The sequence below is a fragment of the Sparus aurata genome, chromosome 18, assembly GCF_900880675.1.
Source record: "Sparus aurata chromosome 18, fSpaAur1.1, whole genome shotgun sequence".
Lineage (NCBI taxonomy): Eukaryota > Metazoa > Chordata > Actinopteri > Spariformes > Sparidae > Sparus > Sparus aurata.
Window position 1 is genome coordinate 14,162,040 of NC_044204.1, and position 26,275 is coordinate 14,188,314.

Consider the following 26,275-nt stretch of genomic DNA (forward strand, 5'->3'; position numbering starts at 1 on the left):
AAGACTACAGAATTCAGTTAACACATTAAGAAAAAATACAAAACCATGTTATTTTTATGGAAATGGAGGACACAGCAGGGTGCAGGTGCAACGTGACTTTTCCAAACAACCTACATATTTTACGTATATGTTCTTCTGTTAAGTGCAATCCATAGATTTGGACTTATGTCGCTGCATGTATGGCTTTTATGTTTAACATAAAAACTTTCAAATTCATACTTGCCAGAAAATGCTAACTATTATCAGACAGAGAAACAAAACTAATGGCAGTTCATCTTGCAATGCAGTTTCTATCCAATTGTTCCTATTTTATTCACTTCTACCTTCCCCTCAGACGCTAGAATATGCAATATGCAGACCTGAATAAACATCCTTGGTCCAGACAAAAAGCCACATAATTGTTCAGCTTCTTTTGTGATTAATAAGTAATGAGGCTCAAGGTGACGCTCGCAATACTGTTGCCGTTTCTATTGCTTACTTTTACAGCCTTTGCTTTAGCTGCATTAACTTTTTATGATAAACATACCCAGTAGCTGTCCTTTCTACAGATGACATAGGCGCTTGACTAGGGCGCCACCGAGTAAGGGAAACCAAATATTCAGCGAGAAAAACAAACAAAATAAAATAATTATAATTAAAATTATGTCTATTTATTTTGTAACAGTTTTTGCCATCCCTATATCTACAACAACACTTTGACATAAAAAAATTAATTAAACTTAAAGGGATATACAATTAATTTAATCCATGGTCTAACACACCGTGACACCGAGTAAGACCACCCCCCCACCCGAGAGATAAAGTTTTCCAACCGTTAGCTTATGTAGTTTTAGCAACCTCAGAAAAGACCGCACGATAACTATACACTGCAGTCTATGCCTCCACCAAGAAACCGCCATCAAAAAGCAACTCATAGCCACAAAAATGCTCAGAACAGCACCAAACTTCAGCAACAGTACACATAGGGTCCCAGCACATAGTTCGCCCTGATGAGTTGATTATGTAGGAGACACTACTTTGATAAAAAAGGGATAATTAATTACTGGTAATTAATTAATTACTGGTAATCAAATATGCCTCACACGGGGCACCACACATTTGTAGGACAGGTAGGTAGGCTATGCAGGCCTCCCATGGACGGCACCATAGGTCTAAATGTAGGGGACTATCACTGCTTGATAATCAAGGCCATTAATCACTGGTGATTAATTTTACACCAACCACCATTTACCCCCACTTCTTGTCATCTGATGTGGAGAGGGAGAGGATTCTATTGTGCTTAGTTGTTAGTTAGTAACAGAAGGTCTCCGATGATCTGTTTATAGCATTAGAGCAACACACCGTCCTAATCTATAGGGAGAAGAGGCCATAGTTTGGCCTGAGGAAGAAGGACTTCATCTTCTTTGTGAGGGGGGAGAAGAGGCAAATATTCAGTCAAACAGATATGCTTTGTTTGTTAAATTAGTCTTGTCTTGTGGTTGAGAGGTCAGACGTCAGAGGACGCAGAAAGGGAGCAGAGCCTCGTGATGGAGACATAAGGGCTGGTGTTCCTACAATTACAGAGTGCAGTAGAGTTCCGCCGCTCAACGATGAAAATGTATGATTATTACTCCATGGAAATGCAATGAAAGTTCATATGTGTCTTGCCTACCAGTTTGTAACAGTTATTACCAAGAGCTGACAGGGAAAAGAACGGAATTGAGCATTTCTAACTGCACTTGGTAATCGACTTGTCAGGGGTTCCCCACAATGAGCAAGCTGCTGCAGGAGAGTGGTGAGTTGTTTTTTCTTTTCAATAGAAATCCGGCAAAGCTAGCAGATGTTTGATGCCTCGAACTATGTGCTGGGACCCTATTTGTACTGTTGCTGAAGTTTGGTGCTGTTCTGAGCATTATTTGTGGCTATCAGTGGCTTTTTGATGGAGGTTTCTTGGTGGAGGCATAGACTGCAGTGTTTTCGGAGGCTGCTAAAACTACATAAGCTAGCGTTTGGAAAACTTGATCTCTCGAGGGGGGCCCTTACTCGGTGTCATGGTGTGTAAGACCATGGATTAAACTTACGCAGGAATATCCCTTTAAGTAAAAGAAATGACAATTCTGACATGACCTTTAGCTGTTACAAGTCACGGTCACAACATGCTAGCAGGCACACTGATACGCAGTCAGCCGGTCATAAAGTGCAGAAAAGAAGAGCATGAGAATCGTGCAAAAGAGAAAGGTATGTCATTTTGATTATATATTTATTAAATTCACCAAGCATTCATGATATAATCATGCTATCTAGCAGTAGCATCATATCATCTTACTAGTAAGCTAACGTTAAGTAGCAATGAGGGTGTGTGACGTCCCGCTTAGTTCGGCTATGTTTGGTCATTATTAACATGTAGTCAGCCGCAAAATTGTCATAATAAAACTGTCATGGTTCAGGCTGCCGGCCTGGGTTGGCCTTGACTGAGAGTCTATTGTTCGAGACAAACATTAACAACAAGTTGAGAGACCCCAAATTCAAGGTAAGATATCTAAGTGATGTAACTAATATCAGGTGATGTACCTGACAGCTCTCATGTAACCTACACCGATCAGCCTAAAAGAGGTGCATATTCCTCTTGTGTAGCCCAAACAGCTCTGACCTGTCAGGGCATGGTCAGAAGACTTCTGGGGTGTCCTGTGGTGTCTGGCACTGGGGTGTTTGTATGTTGGGGGGTGGGGCTTCCATGGATGTGACTTGTTCAAGCACGTCCCACAGATACTTGATCGGATGGGGATCTGGGGAATTTGGAGGCGTGGTCCACATAGTGGGCTGTTTGTTGATTATTTGTGCCAGTCCTGACCACGTTTTGTGGTGTGGCAGGCTGCATTGCTGTGACGGGGTATACTCCCACTGCGCAGAGAGACGTCCAAACGACGTCTTTTCCAAGTCATTTTTGCACGTCTAATTTCGGTCACCTCAAGGTGCAGACTGTTACTCCAGACGACGTCTTTTTTTCAACGTATACTTTACGTCCATTTATGACGTCCAAACGACGTCTTTTCCAAGTCATTTTTGCACATCTAATTTCGGTCACCTAAAGGTGCAGACTGTTACTCCAGACGACGTCTTTTTTTCGACGTACACTTAACGTCCATTTATGACATCCACAGTACCTCCGTACAGGAGCTATTTCTAGTCCAAATATGGTCTTTGTGGACGTCATTTCAACGCCAAATTAGAACTCATATTAGACATTGTTTTTATACTGTACTGCTTCTAGTTTCTATGCATAAATGTAGTCCCATTTCAGAAGGTGGCATGCTGTTAAAAATAATAAATCACAGTCCAATCTCCAGGATTCAGTTGAGAAATACTAGTTACTAGGCTGCTACTTCTTAACAGCAGGCAGCATAACCCTCAATAAAGTTTGAAAAAAACAAAGTGGTAATATACAATAAATACAATTACACCTCTTTGGTCTGTTCTACAAAAATAGGGTTAGTCGTGAGTGACTATGTACAAACATAAGAACAATTAAAATATAAAACTATTAAACACATATACATATTTCTATTTATTTATTTATTTTTTAAGTGTGAACACTGGGGTAAAAATCAAACTGAACACAGAAAAAGTAAAGGGCTTACCAGATTCATCTTGTGAAAATAAACAAAAATCTGGCTTTTTTTTTTTCCACACATACATTTTCAAACACACATTCCCTTTGTCTGTAGCCCACTGTCTCAGGTCATCTTCAAGGCTGTTGATAACTTCAGCTTCATCATCATTTGGTTCATATTCAGAGTCAGTGGACAAACAGTCCACATCAGTGTCAAAATCAAAACCATGTGATGTCTCAGGAACGCTGTCACTTGTTAAACTGCGTGGGGTCCCAGGCACACTGCTACAACTACACTGCTACAACTCCCAGCCACAACATCGATATTAATGTCAATGCTCTGATGTCCATCTTCGCTGTCATAACGTAGAAGTTCATCCATGTCTCTTAGGTGTTTTTGCCATTCTCTCATTTTCATAGCCATCTGTAGACACAGATGCAGTATAAGTCAGTTTAGTCTTACAATTTATTTGACTGGGTGTGTGCAAAGGAGCATGAGGTCACAATCTGTACCTTGTTTAGGTGACTTCCAAAGGGCTGGAAACCCCACTCCACTTTCAAAAGTGGACCAAACACCACCTGACAAAAAGATAAGACTGATTTAGAAATACCCAACTAAAGTTTCACAATACTTAACTCAGTACTCCATTGCACTAAATTGTTATGCATTTGGCTGCAAACCCCCACGTGGTTGTGTCTGAAGCTCCCCCTCCTCCCGCCTGTATATTAGTATTTTGCTTTGTTTTGTTTTGTTGTGCTGCTAGCCCCATTAGCTGTCCCAGATGTTAGCAAGTGCAGGCACGTCTCTGTCAGCAGCAGCACCGCAAAGAAAAATAACTACAGTCTGAGTGAAGCGCTGGAGCCACGGTCCATACACGGCCGTCACTGACAAAAAAGCCTTGACCGGTAACTTAACAAGTATGATGGCCGTTGTGATGAGGTAGCTTTATGCTAACTTCGACGAGCGGTAGCGATTAGCATCCACTGCTAACACCCGCTTTCCAGCTCATCACAATGGCCCTCCTGCTCGTTAACACTGGAGGCTCCTGTTGCCGACGATGGTCGGGTAACAGCCCACGGCTCAAGCGCGTCACTCTATGTATTGATTTTTCGCCGGCTTCGTTGTAAACAAAGTTGGTTGTGTTCAAAAGCTAACGTTAGCAGATGTAATGCTAATTATAGCGACAATAGGTTTGAAGTAGATTAACACAACAAAGCAGAATAAATAAATTAACTTATGGGTCTATGAGCTGACCGAACTTACCTGCAATTTAGTGGACGCTGATTTTCGGACTGCTGTAAGTTGTTAACGGTCAACGGTGCACAGAGCCAAGCGGCCAATTGCTTCAAACGAGGACAAACACCTTGGCCAATGGATGTGGCTCATAGGATGTACGTTGTAATGACGCAATGCCTCAGCCAATCAAAATGGCGTTGACTGTATGTACATATATATATATTTGTATTAAACAGAATTACACTGTTTTAGAAAAGAAAAACAGGAAAATGTAAACAAACAAAAACATTACTTTTATTCAAAAATAATGTTTAATCACAAAATAACCATTTCCATACTACTAGTACTACTCCTATGATAATAATAATAATAATAATAATAACAGTAAATAAATAAATTACTTACATCATGTCAATTCCCTGCACCTGTCTTAGACGTCCAAAAAATGTGACCTAACCCTAAGCCTTTGTCCATAACAGTGTTTGTATGGGTGGTCCATGTCAAGTAGCATCCACATGAATGCCAGGTTTCCCAGCAGAACATTGCATTGTAACGAGATGGTCGTTGTTATTGACATACATTAACTTTGTAACATTGCTTAAAATAAAATCACTCTTGACTCTTGGTCAAAAAAGTGTATGCAGAGGTAAAGTCCAGTGTATGACCTACTCAACCACCCCAACCTCCATCTGATTTACATTTTTCTTGCTCACGACATTACACACTGCAATGGAGAGGGCCTTGGAGATGTGATATTAGAGGGGTAACTACTTCCACTCAAAAGAACCACGGCTGACACGTCTAATGCATCGGTCACTTGTGTTTGCATATTTGCTGGCTTCATAACAGTGGTCTAAGAACCAATCGGTGATGTCACGGTGGTTCAACAGCAATAAAACTTTTAATGACTTAGACATTTTAGAGAACAGATGATGCTGGCTGCTTTTCTAAACAACAAAACAATGAGGAGGGATTTAACAGCTTATAGACAACTAGGTTTACAAGAAAATCACAGCTGTTGCAGTGCTTAACTCAGGCGATAAAGTCAACAAGTGTGTATCTGGGAGTTGAGGAGGGTTAAAAAGTTGTTCTTAAAGCGTGTTTGCTGATAGAAGCAGGTATTGCGATTACAGTTGTCCTTATATAGACAGAAAGTGCTTGACTAACTGTTTGCATCATCAGCACAAAATGTGATTGAGGCAGCTTTTTCATTCCCTCTCCATTGGCAAAAAAAAAAAGAAAAAAAGGTAGAATGTTGTACACATGCCTGAGGAGACCCAACAGCAACATATCTAAAATAGGATCTCTCAAATTTGAGTCTTGAGATCAAGGTTGAATTTGACCACTCCTGCCCCGCCTCTTCTGGATGTTCTCCCATCATTGGAAAGCTTTCCGGGCCTATAGCGGCTCTATCTCCCCTGTGACAGCAGCGGGAGTGGCTGCAGTAATCCAGTTAGACGAAACTCACTCACTCCAAAAAGCAGCCACAGAGATTATTCCTCTGGGTAAAATGGCACCGTGCACATTTGTGTGTGTGTGTGTGTGTGTGTGTGTGTTTGTGAGAGTGTGTGAGAGAGTGTGTTAAGGCATGTGTGTGTGTAGGTCTCAAGGGAACATGCAATGTAATCACTGGAGGCGATTACTTGGTAGCAGTCAGGTGTCTTTGTGTGTGTGTGTGTGTGTGTGTGTGTGTGTGTGTGTGCGGGTGAGTCCTAGGAGAGCAACACAAAGTAATCACAGGACACTGTTACTCAGTGGCAGTCAGGTAGGTGCATATATATATGTATATGTGTGTGTGTGTGTGTGTGTGTGTGTGTTTTATTTGGTTGCCAAGATAACGTGTGCAGTGAGATAAAATTACTGCTCTGCAGATAGGTTGGTGAGGCTGCAACACTATGCACACTCACTGACACACACACACCAAATCAACCCTCGTCAGCACTTTTGCCTAAAGTATACTTTATTTGCAGTGGGGATTGAAACTTTCTCTTTCAACATCAACACATTTTTTTCATTGAAATTACTATAAATGACTAAATGGCACTAAAAGTAAACCTGGTTGCATAAAGATGTGATGTGTGCCCGAAGATCAAAAGTTACACAGCTTCACTTTGTAACCAAGGAAGCTTTTTGGATTTTCATGGAGACAAAAACTGGACTACACAATAGTGTGTCAGCTGATTGCAACTGACAATTTCTCAAACCCCTTCGTCAGAATCAGACCATTAAAAAGACATGGCAGATCTGTCATGCACATTTCATTTGTTTGATAATTTAGCCATCTGTAAAGCAATGTTCAAGTTATGATTAAAAAAGCTAAATCATTCACATATTGTCTTAGGTTCAGGTTTTGTATATAGTGTTGACACAGCATGGAACATTCAAATAGCATTAAACCAGCTTCATTATGCATACTCAGTTTATTTATCATTCATCGTACATTGACTATAGAAAACAGACCCTGTATCTTCCATGAATTAACCACCACATCATATACGGGTATGGTTTCTGTGTCAAACGTTTCAGTTTGGTCAGCAACATACATTTAATTGTCATATATATGTATTTAGCATGCTACATCCCATATTGCTGCGATAGCGCAGATAAGTTAAAACTTTGTTTCTTTATGTTGCAACTTTACATTTCTTCAAGTTCAATTTTAAATTTTTATCTAGTCACAATGCTGTGCTTATGCTCCGGTTAGGTTTAGTCACAGAAAAAATATTTTGTAATTGTTAAGTACTTGTTGTGGTTGCTACACACACGACTGGAGGTGTCCCAAGCTCCCCTTGAAAACACCCAGTTTAGTTAACAGAAAACACAGCTCAAAATTGTCCTGAGGTCCCCTGGAAATTACCCAGTGGTGGTGATTACACATTTTTGAAATACCATGGTTCCTTAACAAAACTATAGACCTACACTTACAAAAGTAACACTTACAAATGCTGGAACGCAGGCTCAAACCACAGTCACTGGCTTTGCAGCCTTGTCGTTGCTACTAACCACCATCCTCTCCACTCCCCCACATGAAAGCCAGGTATTGAACATTTTATGTGAACTTGATATGACACATACAGAAGTGAACATATCTATCTATCTGCAGAAATGCTAACCGCTAGCATTTCAGCCTGAAGACTGAGTAGCTGTGCCACAGTTTAATGTACAAGAGTTTGTCCTTGAAAACAACAATTCAAGTCTTTGTACGGATATATGGTTTTCGGGACTGTGATGGCCCCCTGCTGTTCTATGGCCTGCTTTGTGTGTCCCTTCCTTCCTGTCTGCAGGTATCTCAGTGGGCGGGGCTTGAAACCAGGAGCACCTGGCCAGTCTCCTGGATGTTTTAAGAGCAGGCCGTCTCAGTCGTTCTCTCTCTCTCTCACCAGAAGGACCTGGTTTTCCTCCGGCGCCATTGTATTGTTTTGTTGGCTGCGGCCTGGTTTCTACACTTTACAACACTTCGCACTCATCACTCACATGCACCCATCGGCAGACACACTGATAACCACATGTTCACACCTCATGGCATTATTATGATTTGTGCACTTTATTTAAATAAATATTGTTAATTGTTACGCTTATCCCCCTCTCACTATCTTTTGTCATGGTTTCTTGAGCTGGTCATGACAGGACATAGAATCACTACCATCAAAATTTCTCTTGGGGTCACTTTAGAAAGAAACAGCATGATGTTTTACATTTCTACAAGACAGAAAAATGCTCCTTTTTTGTGTCTTAACATGGATTATTAATTGGTGAGCATGCTGACTTATTGGCATCAGTTTCATACGAAATCAGCATGGTATGTTGTGTGTGGCCATCAAATTGTGTGCACACTGAAGATTTGTGTCACGAGTTTCAATTTTCTAAAATCTGCAATTTTAGCCAGCAAAATAAATGAAAGATGGCTAAAAATTGGGGGAGACTGCTTTGTCTAGTATCATAACCATTATTTCTGCTGAACTGTAAAACTCACACAGCTTGTAAAACTGTTACAACATGCAACTGTTAAGTCATAGCAGATAATTTGGCACACTAAATGACCTGGTAAAGGTTGTTAAGCAATGATTTAGTTCTAAACATTCAAGAGAAAGCAAGGGTGTAAAAGTACCAGAACCACAGTAGATTGTCTGCGGGAGCCTCTTCATAGCCCACCCGCCATGCAACCTGTCATCTCCTGCTTAGAAAACGCTACAGGTTCATGTGCTTGTGTGTCAGATTTACCGCCTTCTTTCCACCTCCGCTAGCACTATGACTGCCACACCTGACATCTTCCTTCCTTTTTCTCCAACTCTGTCTTCCCATGTGATGAGTGCACAGATGTCAGTTATTTTCAGTTTTCACAACTCAAAGCCATAAAACGTGACTTCATAAAACGTGGTTTTCAGTCGCATTGCCTCCTGTGTATAACTTCTTTCTCTGAGAGAATTTGAGTGCTATTTGTGAAATCAAACCCCACAAACAGCTCTCGGTTGTGGCAGTGATCGATGTGTAACAACCTCTCGACAGCCCTTTATTCCTTATTTCCATCGGACAACTTTCATCCGAACTTGAATATTTGACTTTATTTCTTTCCTTGTTTCTGTCTTTCAGCTTGACTCTTCTTGCAGGCACAGTCGTACCTTCATAATAACAAAAATATGAGAATTCTTTCTTCATAAAGCCAAACCAGCACATCGTTTTCAACCCCTTTCTCAGATGCACTGAGTAAGTACTTAGCTCTGAGCTAAGGACAACCACTAACTGTGTTGCTCCGCAAAAAGTAATAAAAGTCACAAATAAACCAAGAGCTCCAGTGGGAAAAAAACGGAGATTGCATGACTTAAAAGGATACGCCGGAGGGCAGGACACAAGTGGAGGAAAACAAAGCAGCAGCTTGCATTATGACATTTTAAAGGACAACCTTGCAAATTTCAGTATTAGAGTAATACAGCTTCCAGGCAGTCATTCTTCACCTTGCTAGGATGGCTTTGCTTATAACGATGTGCCCGAAGGCTCACATTGAAGTGAGGACACACAAACTACTACGTTTTTTTTTGTTTTTGTTGTTGTTAAATTTCAAGTCCATACCTTGTTCAGGAAAGTTCCTAAAGGGTTAAAATAGATCTCGTAAATCTCAATGACACTGAAACTCATTTGAGTGTTAACGCATGTGCGTTATCATAATGAGAATATCTAACAGCATTCCCTGCTTGCTACTTCCACAGACCTCATTTACAGGGCAGCTGTTTTCCTCTGACATCACAAAAAAACAGAATTCAAGGAGTGATTCTTGGTTATTAAAAATGAAGTCTGTCTTGTGCTCATTAGTTTCAGGATCTTGTTATTCCAAAAATCATAGAAAAAGTCAAGAGGATGATGCCTTAAAAAGCTTTTAATTGATCATGGCTGTTGAATCGCAACAATAGTAAAAAAAACAAAAAAAACATGCCTATGCATTTCAACCATTAAGGCCTTCATCAGGGCAGTACAAAATGGCAGTCTTTGGGCTCTTATGTTCATAAGTGAGCAAACATTCACAAGATCAGTTTAGCCAAGCAAGTTCTAACATGATTGGTCTAGGCAGTCACATCATCGGTGAAGACAGGCGAGCAGTAACATGATTGGTCTAGATAACCACATGACAGGCTGTGCAGGTAGGTCAATTGTCACATGGTTGGTATGAGCAGGTTGGTATGAGCAGGTTGGTAGTCACATTATTTGGCAGGTCAAATCAAAAGACTGAGCATGTTAAGCAGACAAATGACTAATTTCTAGAATACCTAAAGTAACTTTTTCAGACTTTAAAGGTCCAAGATGCATTGGTAGTTTAAAAAAAATTGAGAAAAGTCTAGTTTCCAATTCAAGCCTGGGTATTGGGTAGCTTTCAGTGTATATGTATATGCTGAGTTTTCTATACATTATGTACCTGGTACTTTTAGCATACTGCAACTGTCATGGTTAGCCTCTGTGTAATGTGAAGCCATGGGGTATTCGGTACGGTGGCAGGCCAGAGGTGTCAGGCCAAATACAAAAGCCACAACACAAATACAAAAGCCACAACACGAATACCAAAGCCACAACACAAATAAAAAAGCCACAACACGAATAAAAAAGCCACAACACAAATACAAAAGCCACAACACGAATACCAAAGCCACAACACAAATACAAAAGCCACAACACGAATACAAAGCCACAACACAAATACAAAAGCCACAACACGAATACAAAAGCCACAACGGAAGTGACCCACAGCGGAAGTGACCCACAACGGAAGTGACCCAAAACGGAAGTGAATGGCAACGGATGTTGACAATGCGGCGGATTGTTACTGCCATTTTAGGACCCGTGTGCCGGCTGTCTCTGGGCAACACAGAGTCCAACTTCGTCGCTGACTTTTTTCCAGGCTCTCTCCTGTTTTGTCCAAGTCTCTGGGTATCTGTTTCTGTCCCGGAGCTCCCGAGCTCCGGTCTCTGTATACGTATGGGGTGTGGTAGTATAGTACGGAGCAAACGAGCTTCGGGGCGCCGAGCACGGAGCATTAGCCCCGGTTAGCACAACAATAGAGCAGCTAGCTTTTCTCGCTTGTTGTGTCGTTCCGAGCCGGGGCTGCAGCGCCGACAGCAGCGCTCCGGTCTGCTCCCCAAGCTCTGTACCACCATACCGCTGTACACACATACAGAGACCGGACAATAAAGGAGAGTGCTTGGAGAAAATTGGAGAGGAAGTTGGACCACTTGCTAAGTTATGAAAACATGTGTCTGTTACTTGATTACAGCGGTCTGTTGTACTTTTTTATGAACCACAGTAGCACAATCACAGCTGTACAAATGTACGCCAACATGAGTGACAGCAGAGATGAGGATTTTCCACCGCCACAACAACTTCATAATAAAGTGTTGTCTAGTTCCACAGGGTGCCGGACACACCATGGCCTTATGGTGAGCAATCCATGATACTGCAGGAGTTTGGGTCGATTTTATTATAGCAAAACATTAGGTGTCATTGCCGTTTTATCATCTTGGAGGGCAGTTTGAGATTGGAGATGAGCAATGTTAAATGATCGAGCCAAAGGAAAGTGACGTGTTATGTTTTTGCTGAATATATCAACCACTCCTACAAGTCGCTTATTTTTCCAACTAGGATAAACTGCATGTCTACCTTGTATGCATCCACTTTTCAACATCCCAGTTTGGGACAAAAAATGTTTTGTGTTGTAAACAATCATGCACTAAATTAGACGAGAAAGTGTTATTAGGTGGCTCTTTAAAATGTCAATGCAGACTGTAGGAAAAAAAGCCTTTGTCTCTGCATCTTAACCTCTTAAACCCTAGGCCTCTGGCTCAGGCCTCTGCTCGAAAATGACATGCCCATAATGAATAGAGTATATCTCTGCAACTACATGGTCTATATGAATAATTTTGGTATCATTATAAAGGTAACACTTTTGAGATTCCTTAAAAGGTGTAAGCATTAGTATAGATGTTACTGGGTCAGAGTAAATGAAGATGGAACGCAGCATAAATTAAAGATTTCCGCCTAACAAAACTGTACACTTTTAGAGTGAATATCCACCTTTGAATCATGCAGTTGCAGCCCAAAACCTCCAGCAAATAATAGCAAAACATCTGAACATTACCTGTGCCAAGAATGGTGCTAATAAAGTAAAGCAAAGCAAAGCAAAATTAGAGAGGTTTTAGCAGAGACATTTTTCAGGTGGAAATTAGCCATTTGGGCACACCCATCTAAATACTGTTCTAAAAACTGTTTTGGCTTTGTTTTCAAAAATCAACCAGACCTATACAAAGGACTGACTGAAGTTTGACTCCAACTGCAGATTTAAAATATAATAATATAAATATAAAATATAAATATAATCACAAAACAGCGACTGTAAGACATAATTCATGATTATGTCTGTATAAAGTGATGTCTAAACACTCGTCCACATGTAGGAAAACAATCTTTTTTTCCTCCATCTTCCTTGGCATCGTTTCAAGAATATCTGCATCCAGACGGATCCACTGTAAATGACTCAACACGCTGTAGTTCATATTTCAGGCCTATAGGTGGCGCTTCGAATTCACCAAAAACTGAGAAGAAGACACGGGGCATGAGCATACAGCTTGCGCACTGTAAACAAACAGACAGTAGACGGAGAAACCAAACACAACAAGAAGATGAAAATGGCTAGTGGAAGGAAACCAGAATCGTTTGTGCGAACCGTTAATGAGGTCGAACTGCTGCTGTGACTCACACTCAGCTACAATGCGAGTAAGTTGCAAGAAAGGCTCAATATCTTGTGTGGCATGATCACAAGCAGTAGTCTGCCATTGTTGTTGTTGTTGTTGTTATGAGACGTCGCGGGGTTCAGAGGTCAGAGGCAAGAGGTCGAGGGGTGGGGCGATCGCGTCATCGTTTCGGAAAAAATGCGGATTTGCTGTCAACATGAAAACGGGAGGGCTGCGTTTTCGGATTTTCCCACACTGAGATGCGTTTTCAAAACAGTGCGTTTTCAGGATCCGTGTGGACGATTGGCCAAAACGATGCAGAACATCTGCAGATCTAGAAAATGTTCCGCTGTGCTCTCTGTGTTTTGGTGCGTAATGGAGGCGGAGCTGTCAATCACCCATGACACGTTAGACTTGACGACATTTTGGGAATCTATTGGTCAATTTGGATGATTGACACCTCTATCGAACCATCAGAGCCAATAGAATCGAGGTGCAGTCCCCAAATTCACGACAGTACCACTAATCCGCCAATCAAAGGAGGTAAATACATCGTGTGCAAAGACAAGGGCCCTACCTACTCCACATTATACCTGTCCTCCTGGAACCAAAACCTTGCCTGAACTTTCAGGAATCATTTCAAAGTGACACAGACACATTGGATTAGCCGGTGGAGGCGGTGTAATGCACTCAAACACAATTTATAATCACAAAACAGCAAGTGTAACACATAATTCATGACTATGTCTGTATAAAGTGATGTTTATTTTTGCTCTTCTTCGGCTTCTGTTTCAGTGAGTTTTGGGCGTAGAGTGATGAGACGTATACCGTTGGAATCTGTAGAATCTCAGCTTTCATATGTCATGCTGTTTGTACCGTTAGCATGAAGTAGCATGATCGCTAGCGCTAACTTTGCGGACATGCGCCGTTAGCATGTTTTTGTTACTTGCGCATTTAGTTGCATAGTATCGGAATTGTGTTTCGATTAGGTGAAAATGGTTATCATGTGCTTTTAGCTGAGCTTCTTCCCGTTAAGTAGGTATGCTGCATGAATATGTTGCTACCTAGTTAGCATGCACTTATATGGTGTATGTTGCAAAATGCGCAGCTGCCCCCGGTACCGGGGGCGCTCGGGTTGAAGAGGTTAAAGTGGTTTCATTTCGGCCATGATTACCTTTAACCCAAATTGACACCTTTTTCCAGCATACGGGATTGAAAGCCCCTCCTGAACTGGCAGATCACTTTCCCCCACAGAGTGGGAAGATGTTGTTTTTCTTGCAATAAACAGATCACCAGAGACCTTCTTTTAGTAATTTACAACAACTAAGCACATCTGGTCTGTTCCCCTTCCTCCAAAGAAGATGAACCCCTTTTCCTCAGGTCAAACAAGGTCAAGCCCGATAGAGTTTTCTTTGGTCACACCAAAAGGAAGGAGGACTGTTTTCTAACATAGATGTGGTGATTTAAGATGTCTTACTAATCTACGTCTCTCTCCCTCTGGAACATTCTCCAGTGGGGGAAGGTTTAATGGGAAACCTAATCTGTGTGTTCTTCTCCTCACATGTCCAACTGTTATTTACGACCGTTGTTGTTCCTGGGTCTGACATACCAATCCCCCTTGCAGTCTATCCTCACCCAAATTCAAGTAAGTCCTAAATAACTAATAAACTACATTTCAATTTCTTAATTTTAGCGGATTCCGAAATAGCGTAAGAAGGTCATACAATAGATCTTTCCCATGTTATTGTCAAGCCCAAATGAAGTTTATTACTCAATAAGTTTGAGGTCAACAGAAACCACCCCAGCCCTTTGTCGATAGAGGAGAGACTTGGAGATCATCATTCCTTGTGTAATACTTGTGTTATTTACCAGTTAAATGTCTGATATGTTTTGTTAAAGATAGAACTACAAGGAATATGTATAAGTCCTTGGTTCTACTGTGTATTGTATACTTTATTGTCATATGTTGTATACTTAAGTGCTTCATGTCTTAATCAGGTTATAATTCTCTTGAATGACAATTGATCATTATCATGTTGCATCTTTTCACGAAGGCAAAAATTCGACTTTTAAGATGGTGAAGTTTTGGGAAGGTTAAAACATGATTTCAAAACATTAAATCCAATATTATAGTTTAACTTTTTGGGAGCCTCAACTCAGATCACAGGAGGTGTGACACTTTCAGCCAGCCTCTTCTGATCCATCTGCTGCAGATCATAAAACAGACCCCTCTGCTCTGCTCGCTCTTCTCTCAGTCTTCTTCTCCGGGCTCTCTTCCCCCCCGGTTTCTCCTCCTGACTTCTTCTCTTCACTTCTCCCACTTCTCTTCTCTTTTCACTTACTTTTCTTTTTCTTTTTCTTTTTAAAGCAATCTTTACTTTTATTTTTGCAACAAGCTCTAAGACAAGCGAACTGAATCCCTACTTTAAGTGTTTCACTTTTATCCAAGTTTTAATAGAACAAATTCTTCTCTTTTTGATTTTTGATTTTATACTGTTAAAGTATCACCGCCTGATTCAGAAGAAGTTGAATTAGTTTCAGAATCAGGACTTAAGTACCACTACTTGAAACCACGAAGAAAAGTCTTTTTCAAGGCTGTGATCATCTGATGAAGAACGTTGCAGTCAGTGTCTGCTTAAGAAGCCTTACAAGGAGTCTCCAACAAGAGAGATTTTGTATGCTCCCAGCCGAGACAGACTCTGCCCCCAGTGCTCCCAAGGCGGAAACCCCACTGGGCCTTCGGACCAAGAGTTCCTCAACAGAGTACTGGCCTTCCCTCCGGGTACTGGACCGACGCGCCGTGCTGTAGTCCAACCCAGAACTCTCAAGAACACAAAACTTCAGTGCCTACTGACTCCCAGACAAAACAGGCTGAATGTCTTCATGCAGCTGGATCCACACACGTGAGAATGAGTGGTGTCTAAAGTTCTGACTTCTGTCTAAGTTCTAACTTCTATCTTATGAACTTAGGAGAATTAAGATTAGGGTCTCATAGTATTAAAAATTACTCCCGTAATATTTAATATATATATATCCCGACCCTTTAACTTTACCATCTACCGACGGTCACACAATGTTATTACTTTCCTTATTACAGTCTGTACCTTCTCTGTTATCTGTTGTTCGTCTAAATTGTCATGTCATTTATTTTACCCCAAATTATTTAGTTAATTAACATATATAATCGTTTGTCTTTGTCTGGAACTTAATTTTAATGTGGAGAACCGATGGATACGTGCAAAGAAGTCACTACTTCAGAATATTGAGACTGAATAAACTGATTTTGAATGGGCTCTAACTGTCCAAACCAACTGGTACAGTTAGGTGTTTGGAATAATGTCCTCCGGATTATTCCAGGAACTAAACACGGAGGTGGTGCCCCATTTACGAGTGTAAAATTAATTACCAGTGATTAATTATCATATATATATCAAAGTAGTGTGTGAGCAGTGTCTCCTACATTATATATTTATGGTGCTGCCCATGTGAGGCCCATATACTATCCTACAAGACTTACTGTATATGTTATCTATAAAAGTCACTTTCAACATCAGTCTCATAATTTTTCTCTTCTCTGAGAAACTCTAATGGTGGAAAAAGTCATCTCTCATATACAGGTGTCTGAAGGACAAAAAATACAGAATACTCAAAAGTAAAGTATTCCACTTGACCTGTGTCTCTTGGCCCATATGACAATACAACCTCTAAGCTTCAACAAACCAGCACAGCATGGAAGATGGATTGGTGTGGAAAGATATTTGTTTTGTTTCAAAGCAATTCGCTGCCAATTCACAGGTATCCTGAGGAAGACCTACGCTGACCATCCGATGGCAAGCTGAGAAATTCCCATCGGAGCAAGAAAATCACACTCACGCATTTACTCTTGATTTCCCTTAGTCATCCATGCGGGAGTAAACACACACTACATACACACAACACCCCTGAAAGTATTCAGAAAACACACATACACATTCCCCCCACCTACGCTATCTCCGCTGGCTCCAGACTGTGGGGGAGGCTGGTTGACAAGGTGCCACGCTGAGTTCACTTGTCTTACATCTGATTGGATGTTGAGGCTAGCAAGGGCTCAGCAGAGATTTGGTCAGTCTTTGAACACAAACCTGGCTGAATGTTAAACACATTGCACCAAGACATCAGTAACAATAAAGTCCAAGTGTATTGTTGTTTTATTTTGTCATATATGTTGCCTTCTATTCTTAATTTAAAGCCAGCCAGAAGGTTGGCTGTATGTGCAGGTAGGCCAATCATGATAATGAGGGAAAAACAGTGAACATAGTGAAAGCTATAGCTTTAAGCTTTTAGCGCAGCACTAAAAACTGAAATAGGAAATCAAAAAGACGCTGATATAACTATATAAACATCAAATTATTCACTGTCACTGCTAGACTAGCTGCTATGTTGGGCTGTGAATAGCTACAACTGTACTTTAAGTGGGATGCTAACATGTGTATGTCAATTTACCTTCAATGACGTTTGCTAATTAGCCCTACACAGTGCAGGTGACAGTAATTGGAAGTTCACTAGTTATGTAGGTAGAGCCGGTTCTCACTCCCAGTGCATTAAATACAGCAGCCTGGTCAGTGGCCCGATGCTTCTCAGTTTGACAATGTAGTTACCCCTCTAATTTTGCTTCTTGAAGTGCCACTGTAGTGCAGTAGTATGAAGGCCGAAAAGAGTCTGAGTTAGGGGGTGGTTGGATGGGTCGTGTAATGGACTTTCCCTCCAGAGACTGGGGTTTGTCTGTGACCATAAGTCAAGAGTGGTTTGTACATACATATTAGGTATGTAGGTAACACTTGCCGGTACTGTATCTGGTCATGAACAAAAGAACTGAACTGAACTTTGACCTGTTGGTGGTGTTCATTGACCTATGAATGGTCTCTACCTACAACCAGTTACATCGTGGTAGGTAGAGATCCGTTTATTCCTATCAAAGCTGCTCAGTGGCGATCCATTGCTGTGGATTGCCGTACCACCTGTTTGGCCAGGTTGGTTCACAGCAGCTCACACCTGCACTGAATGTTTCTCTAGCTGAGAAATGATTTCATGCTGCCAGGTTTGAGCTTACAGCACAGCACTGTGTCACTTTGTACCCTAAGACATGATAACTTACTGTCTGCAGTCATTTTGAAGATCACTAAGAGCAGTTACAGGAATGTGATCTTGTGCTCGACAGCCATGTGTACTGGCCTTGTGTCCACATGATCAGGCCAAATGACTGTTATCACGCTCACAGCTGGAGACTCACTGGTCATGAGGAAACTGGTCTACAGTTAGTCTTTCACACAGCAGTGTCACTTCCACTTACTGCAGACACTAGGAGAATGTGCCATTGTTAAACTGAAGAAGTTACATGCAGAGCCACAATTACTGTTCGGACCTGTCCATAGTAGATATAATTGTCTCCAAAGTGGCCTCACTTTTATTAAGTTGTATGATTGTACAGTTTTTGTCCTTTCACAAAAGGTTTTGCCCTTTTGTTCAATCTGAGAAATGGACCTGAGGGGTGAGATTTGTTCAATGTAGCACAAAACAGTATGCTAAAGGGTCAGTTCACGCTAATCAAATATAATAGTAACCATGTCCTGATGGTATAAAGCCCAGTGAGTCCAGAGAGATAACTGACACTGAGATTTCTACTGCCACCCCAATACACAGGAGGTAAATTGAATTTAACTTTTGATGCTCTGAGCACTAAAAAACTGCATTCTAATGTGGCGAGCGTAGGGGAGGACACAAGACACAGTAATATCGAATTGCCTGTGTTCAAAGGGTAGGACTGCAACAACGCCACCTTGGGACTTTCACCCAAACATTTAACTCCGTCAATTGATCTCAGGACACGCAAGTAAGGTCACTCATTAGGCATGAGACGTGGTTCACAATCAAATACATTTTTATTATTAAATATTAAAACAATGCAGCGCCCACAAATTACTTACTTATGAACGAAGACGTTGATTTGAGTTAATAAATTACTTAAATCGTTACACACTGTCCCTTTAAGTAGAAATTTGGGGTATCTATACTGGATAATTACTTTTCAGCAGACTTTTTACCTCTACTCCTTACATTTTCACGCAATTATCTGTACTTTCTACTCCTTACATTTAAAAAATAGCCTTGTTACTCCTTTTTCATTCCGTCTTGTTTTCATTACAGCTTGTCATCGTTCCAAAGAAAAAAACAAGACAAAAGCCATCCAGATAAATCGCGCCATTCGAATAGAGTGAATCTGATTGTGGTTGGATGAGAAGTGAAAACATATACCATTCTGCCACCCTATTGGTTTGTATACGATCCATCGTACCTGCACATGACACAAATCACGTCAAACTCCAGTAACACAGAGCAGACGTATGTAGCCAAGTACGAAGATGTCCGTGGCAGAGACTCAAGAGAACTCAATCCAAATGTCCCAACCAAGCACCAACGAGGAGGTTGGTAGCCAGGAAGACCAGCCAACCCTTGTACACCCCTGGAAGAATTTTTAGAAACAGCTGGATGCAAAAACAACTCCTTTCGAATGCGCAGCAGGCTCTGCGCACCCAAGTACTACGAGCTAATGGCTTTCAAAAACTCGCCTTCTAATTTGAAAAAGCATATTGAGGTAAGCTGAAAGTTTGTTATTATCAGTCGATTACTGACAAAATATTGTAGTGACCTAGTCACCTACGAATGGTAAATTTGCAATGTTTGCTATTGCTAGGTACATGCCAACACATGCCATCGCTTGCTTGCTAGCAGTAGGCTATCAGGCACATGCACACATAAGGCCCAAGGGGTGCTTGAGCCCCTGCCCTTTTTGCCTCGTATTAAAAAGTGCCCTTTTTGTGTTTTTTTAATGAATAAATAAATTGTTGTGCAAAGGGATGTCAGAAAAACGGCGGTATAAAAATGCCACGGTTATCTATCTGTTGTGAGTGTGTTGAGTCTAAAGCCGCTTCTCTGTCCGCTGCTTCTCCGCTCTGTCTCTCTCTACTAACGGTCACTACTTTCAAATTAAAAGCACCCCACTAAGAACCCAGTTTCTATACACCAATGGGGTGCAATGTAAAGCTCTTATTTTGAAGACAAAGAATGACAGATGCCGCTGCCTCATCGAGAACTCCACCATGCACATAGATGAGACGTGGCAGTGGAGCGACTTGAACCTTTGTGAGTTATAAACCATTAACATAACTTCCTTGTGGGGTCTAACAAGTTGCCTTCCACTTATTCAGCGTGCTGAAATATACATTCCAGACTGAAGAATTAGATGTCATTTATGGAAACCTGTCTCATTCTCGAGCTTATGTGCCCACCTGGGAGCCACACACACTCTCCAGACCTAACAATGTAACATACCTGTTCAAAGGCCCCATATATACCGATTTACACATTTCAAACTAAACAATTAGGTGTTTGTTATGGGAACGATCTCTTTCCCCTGCTTATGTGCCCATCCCTACACGTGAACCACACTTTACAGAATAGACTATCTTCTCATAGAAAACCTATATAAAACTTTGTTTGTGCCTTGCTGTCACTTTACTCTGTGACCACAATGACTAGGAAATTTACTGTCAAAGAGGCTCTGGACCGATTTTTTTAATCAGTTGAAGGTGAGGTTGAAGTTTAACTGGAGATAGAGGAAGATGTGTCAGTAATGGAAGACAACATCCATTCTGATTTTGATCCAGACCTTTATGAGACTGACCAGTCAACAGATGGAGCAGCTCCAGAGGAAGAGGCACATGGAGAAGAAGCCCAAGAAGAAGAAGCCCCTAAGGTGACATTCCAGTCCAAGGGTGGCAACTTGCTCTGGTATTCTTCCTCCCAGGACAGAGGAGGCAGAGCAAGAGTGGAAAACATTGTAAGGATGACGCCAGGGCCAACTCTTTTTACCAGAGTCCATGGAGGTCATTATAATGGCTATTCATGTTGATTTTTTCTGATGTTCTGTGAATTTGGTCTCTGTTTTGATTATTATTATTATTATTATTATTATTATTATTATTATTATTATTATTATTATTATTATTATTATAATTTTCAGTTTCTATTCTTTGTATATTCACTGCAGTTATGCATGTTCACAACTAGTTGGAAACATTGTTTACAGCATTAAAAGGTGTTAAATAACATTTGGTGATGATTATGTTTGAATTACGTTTTTTGTGGTAATGAAAGAGCAGTTAAACCTGACCGGTCAAATTTGACCGGGAACACCAAAGTAAGGGGGGAGAAATGAACATAATACAAGGGTTAAGAATTTAGACGGACTATCTCAACAATAATGCTACGATTCAGTCTTGCCAGCAACTGCTTGTGGTCCTAAAACGGCTTTAAGTGGCAATATTCTGGTCTGCTAAACATGATTGCATAGACCAGTCAAACTGCTCCCTAACTTGTAGTCCAGGGGTACTCAATTACAAATCTTAAAGGGCAGCTAAGCTTGGATGTACATTTGCATTCCGATAAACTGATAACATGCCTCTGAAGTTTGACTTTTTGCACCATTACAATACTTATAGGCAACTAGTCATCATGTCTTTTACTCCATGAAACACATGTGAATGCTCAGTAATACACATATATGGTTCTTTAAAGTATTTGTATTGTACTAAAATGTGGTCACTTTCAATGGGCAAATATGTGGCTTAAACAGGTAGCCTAGTGTGTCCCAATTCTTTAGACATTAACATTTTGATATAACATTATAGTCATTATGGCCTTTAGAAAAACATTTTTTGGGGAGGTGGGGTAGTGCACTATAGGCCCCTGTGGCGCAGCCTAAGCTTTTGTCCTCAATGGCTTGTTTTTTTTTTTCTTACATTAATTTTACTTTTATACTTAATGTACTTTTGAAACCAGTACTTTTACACTTTTCTTGAGTAAAAAGCTTGAGTCGATACTTTAACTTCTACAGAAGTCATTTTAAACCCTAGTATCTTTACTTCCACCTGAGTAATGAATGTGAATACTTTTGACACCTCTGTCTAAGAAATGGCAGCAACCTGTCTTTCCACACTTTGGCTGGATAAGTCAGATACCTCAGCAAAAACAGTTTTAAGTGGAACAGTCGTTATAGATTGTTGAAAGCAGCAGTTTTCGACCTTTTTGGGTGCAAACTCCCCAAAACAATATCATGTATACTAATGGCCTTTGACCACTGTAGTTTTGTCCAGTTCAACCAAAAAGTAGAGATGCGATTGTGCTCATATACATAATAAAGAATGTACAGTGGCCCAGTACCCCAGTTTGCAGCTCATGTCCAATAATTTGGGTTTTTGGGACAAATTACACACAAATGATTGCTCCCTTGTGGTTAATAAATCATTAAATAATGTCTGATGTGGCTCAGGCACAAATGCTCACAGATAACATTTAAGTTTTAGACTTGTATTCATGTTAGATGTAGTCTCATTCCCTGACTCTCTATCCCACAAGTAGAAATTATTATTTCTTAATAATCTATAATAATTTTTTCAATGCTCATTTTCTTCATAACCATTAAGTTCTCAAAGATCCAGAATATTAAAATGATTGCACCCATCAAACCCAGTGACATGAATGACCAACGAATGCGTGACAGCTCTTCATTTCCACCAAGTCATGTCATGATGGATGAGCTTAGCAATGTCAACAGTCAATCAGAGAGGACTTCTAGACAATAATAAATGACTGCACATTGAGGTATAGGCGGGTTGCACATACAAATGGACTCAGGGTGCACCTGCGACTAGGTTGTCTGATGTAAGTGTATCTTTGGAATTGGCAGCCAATTATTCACTTTCAAGGAAGAGCAGCAGCTTCTGGATTGGCTGTTGTTTGATTGGGGTGTTTGGAGGAATGGCGCTTTTTCCTTGTAAATCACAATTTGTTCCAGAAATTTTCCAGAAACCAATTTAAACTTGTATGTCACACATCTTCGCTTCTTCCACGTACCCATTATCTTTCCTCTCATTCCAGTATTCTCCTTTTCTATTCAACCCCTTACCACCTGAGTTTTCCTTATTTGTCATCTTTACTCATGTCCTGCTGCTTCAATCTCAACTTTGCCCAATCTCTCACCATCATCTCAAACTCCTCCTCCGACCAGCCTTCTCTCTATGTTCATGTCAGCCATAATACTGTATTTGAACCCTGACTCATGCTATAACTTGCCCTGCCATCGTTGCCCCTTCCAGTCAAAGATAGTTATCCTCACAAATCCCAACTCATCACACATCAGCAAGAATTTACACTCACTGCGTTTACATGACACTCAAGAAAACCAAATTACTGGGTATGATTGGATTTTTAAGATGCATGTATACACCTTAGTCTGACTAAAATCGGACCAGATCGGATTTCTCATAGTTGGATTAAAACACCTAGATTATTCGATTGATAGTCACATTACTCGTACATGTATACGTTCCATCAGATCGGATCGGATTTTGCATTCTGCGCAGGCACAGGATTTCTTTCCCGGGGCCGTGAGCCGGAAGTAGAAAGACAGCGGCGTCTTTCCTCCGAAATCACTGCAAACAAGAGCGCCATTGTGCATCTAGTTTGTGTAATTATCATGTACACCATACGAAATGTACAAAGATGTAGATTCGTCTTGCTGTTTGTACGCTCTCTTTCTCGAATGCCGATGCAGTTTGTTGTTACTGGTGCATACCTGTCAACCCTCCTGTTTTTCCTGGGAAATTCCGTTATTTTAATCATCTGTCCCGCCGTCTTCCCGTTTACATATTTTCCCTTAAATCTCCCGTGTTTTCCCTCCGGCCCAGCAGGTGGCAGTACAGTAGTTGTAGCGCCCCAAGTACGCATAAAGATTTGTGAGATTCGGGATTCAAGCGGGATTCGAGTCGTTAATTCCTTAAGTTTCGTTTCATTAAAACCGAAAGTAAACACGGTCGCTACGTGACTGGAGGTCTATTTTTAGAATGGCAATTGAATGAATCGGAGCTATGTTATCAGTTAGTTATACCATGGTCTGGGGGAATACTCGATTCTGATTGGCTGCAGGGTGTCCATTAACCCCTGATATATGGACACCTACTAAGTAGTTCCAGTCAAATTGACTGTTCACCGCTGTAAATTAATGCGCTAGCTGGCATATCAAATCTTAATATTTTATTTCCAGCACTGAGTTCAGTCCGTCAGTCCTTCAGTGTCTTATCCTCTGAACACCACAGGGTGGCCACTGTAAAACACAAGCTGCAGAAAGTTCACGTCCCTTCTAAATTTACTGATACACGAATAATCTCTCATCCCGTTAGCTGTTCAGCTCTCTGCTTCAGGCTGCGGCCACAGTAACGTTACACACGGCCGGTCATGTGTTCGTGAAAATCTTGCTATTGATTTGGGGACAATGACATGACTGGTTTGCTAGCTAATCGTGTTAGCTAGCATACTGTCAAATTATATTTACTGTTTGTCAACCGTACGCAATGTTATTGACTTTGAATCTTGCTAGCATAGCGTTAGCTTTCTGGCTCATGGCTGAGCGGACTAGAATATCTCCCGTTGCCAAGTCGTATCTATGGTCCGTCCTATTTACTGGAGGAGTGAACCACGCCTCCGTTGCATAAGAATCTTACGGGAGAGTAATGACTGTTCCAGGTATTAGTCAAACCCTCAGGCGTTACCAGGGGAACTAAGTTATGGCTTGTGAAAAACTTTATATTTTGATTGTAAAACGCATGAAAATGTAAATTAATGGTCCGAATTTCTTTTCTTTGGCAAGTGACCATGGTATAAGCGGGATAATGCCCTTCGAGGTGTCCATAAACAGGAGTTAATGGACTTCGCGGAGGCAACCGTCCTCCGCTGCGCGTCGGACGGTTCTTAGGCCTCCGCGTTGTCCATTAACTCCTGTTGATGGACACCTCGTCGGGCATTATCCCTTACTTGTTTAGTCAACACCTCAAACTCGTCTGAAACGGAGAGTCTCCTGTTGTGTGCTACATGTGTGAAATAACAACTGTATTCTGGACTTTGTCCCTTGTATATCTGTGTAAACGACTTCATCCAGCGTCTCTCCCTCCCCTCTGGCACTGTGAGTTACCATGGTTACTGAAACTTTATAATGTTGATCAGTAAGAAGTTTTTGGTTAGTTTGACTGTACAAAATCATGAATGTAGCCTGATTGTAGCTCAATGATGAAATCTTGTATTATAACTTATAGAACAAATGTAAAGCCTCAGAGCTTCTTTGATTATTAACAGTATGTTAGTGATGACAGAAAGGTGATAACTCACCATCAGACTGACAAGGCTGCAAAAGTTGCTGTTTTTGCATGATGTATTTTTCTGTTAAACGATAAGTGGCTCACTTTAACAATAATAATCATAATAATAATAATAATAACAATGATGATGATGATGATGATGATGATAAAAATAATAATAATAATGATGATGATGATGATGATGAGAAGAAGTAGAAAAATAGCGTACTTAAAAGTTCTGTAGATGGTTGATTATTTGAAAGAGTAAATCTTGAGAGAAGCTTGGCAAAAAAAGGAACAGTTTGATTTCATTGATTGAAAATTACATTGAAAAGACAAAAAACAGAATAGAACAGCTGTTCAGATCATCCTCCTGTAAAACACTGTTGGTCAAATATTTAAACTTGATGTCTGCATTAGAGGACATGGTGTGTGGTGAGGCTGTAAATCTTGTCTTTTTTGCATGTGTCAAGTAACGTGCCCTGTAACATGTTTCACAAATTACAAATTGGAAATAGGACTTGGCTACAGCTTGAAAAAGGGTTTCAGTCAAAAGATATTTTGCTTTAATTCATGCATTTGTTGCAGCAAGAAAGGCAGAGGAGGAAAGGTGAGAATTGTAATAAGCTAAGAGAATGAGAAAAATAGTGAACTAGCCTTCAGATGCAACAGATAGCCAATAGAGATGCTAACCTGTAACCTACTGTACTGTAGCCGAGGCGAACAAAATGAAAGGACATGCAATGAATCAGAATATTTTAAGGCCATGTTCAGTCGCAGTATGAATTATCCATCAATAATATTATTTGGATGTTTGGATAGATAAGTAATAATGTGACTAAACATGGCATTAAAATATTCAGTCATGACTCAGTAGTACACTTAGACTTTTCATTTTAAAAATTCAACAGAGGATGAGACAGGAGAGAGAGATGAAGAGGTTGAAGGGACAGAGACAGGAGGAGAGGAGAGAGAAAGAGCAGGAGAAGGAACCAGTGAGATGCATGTGGAG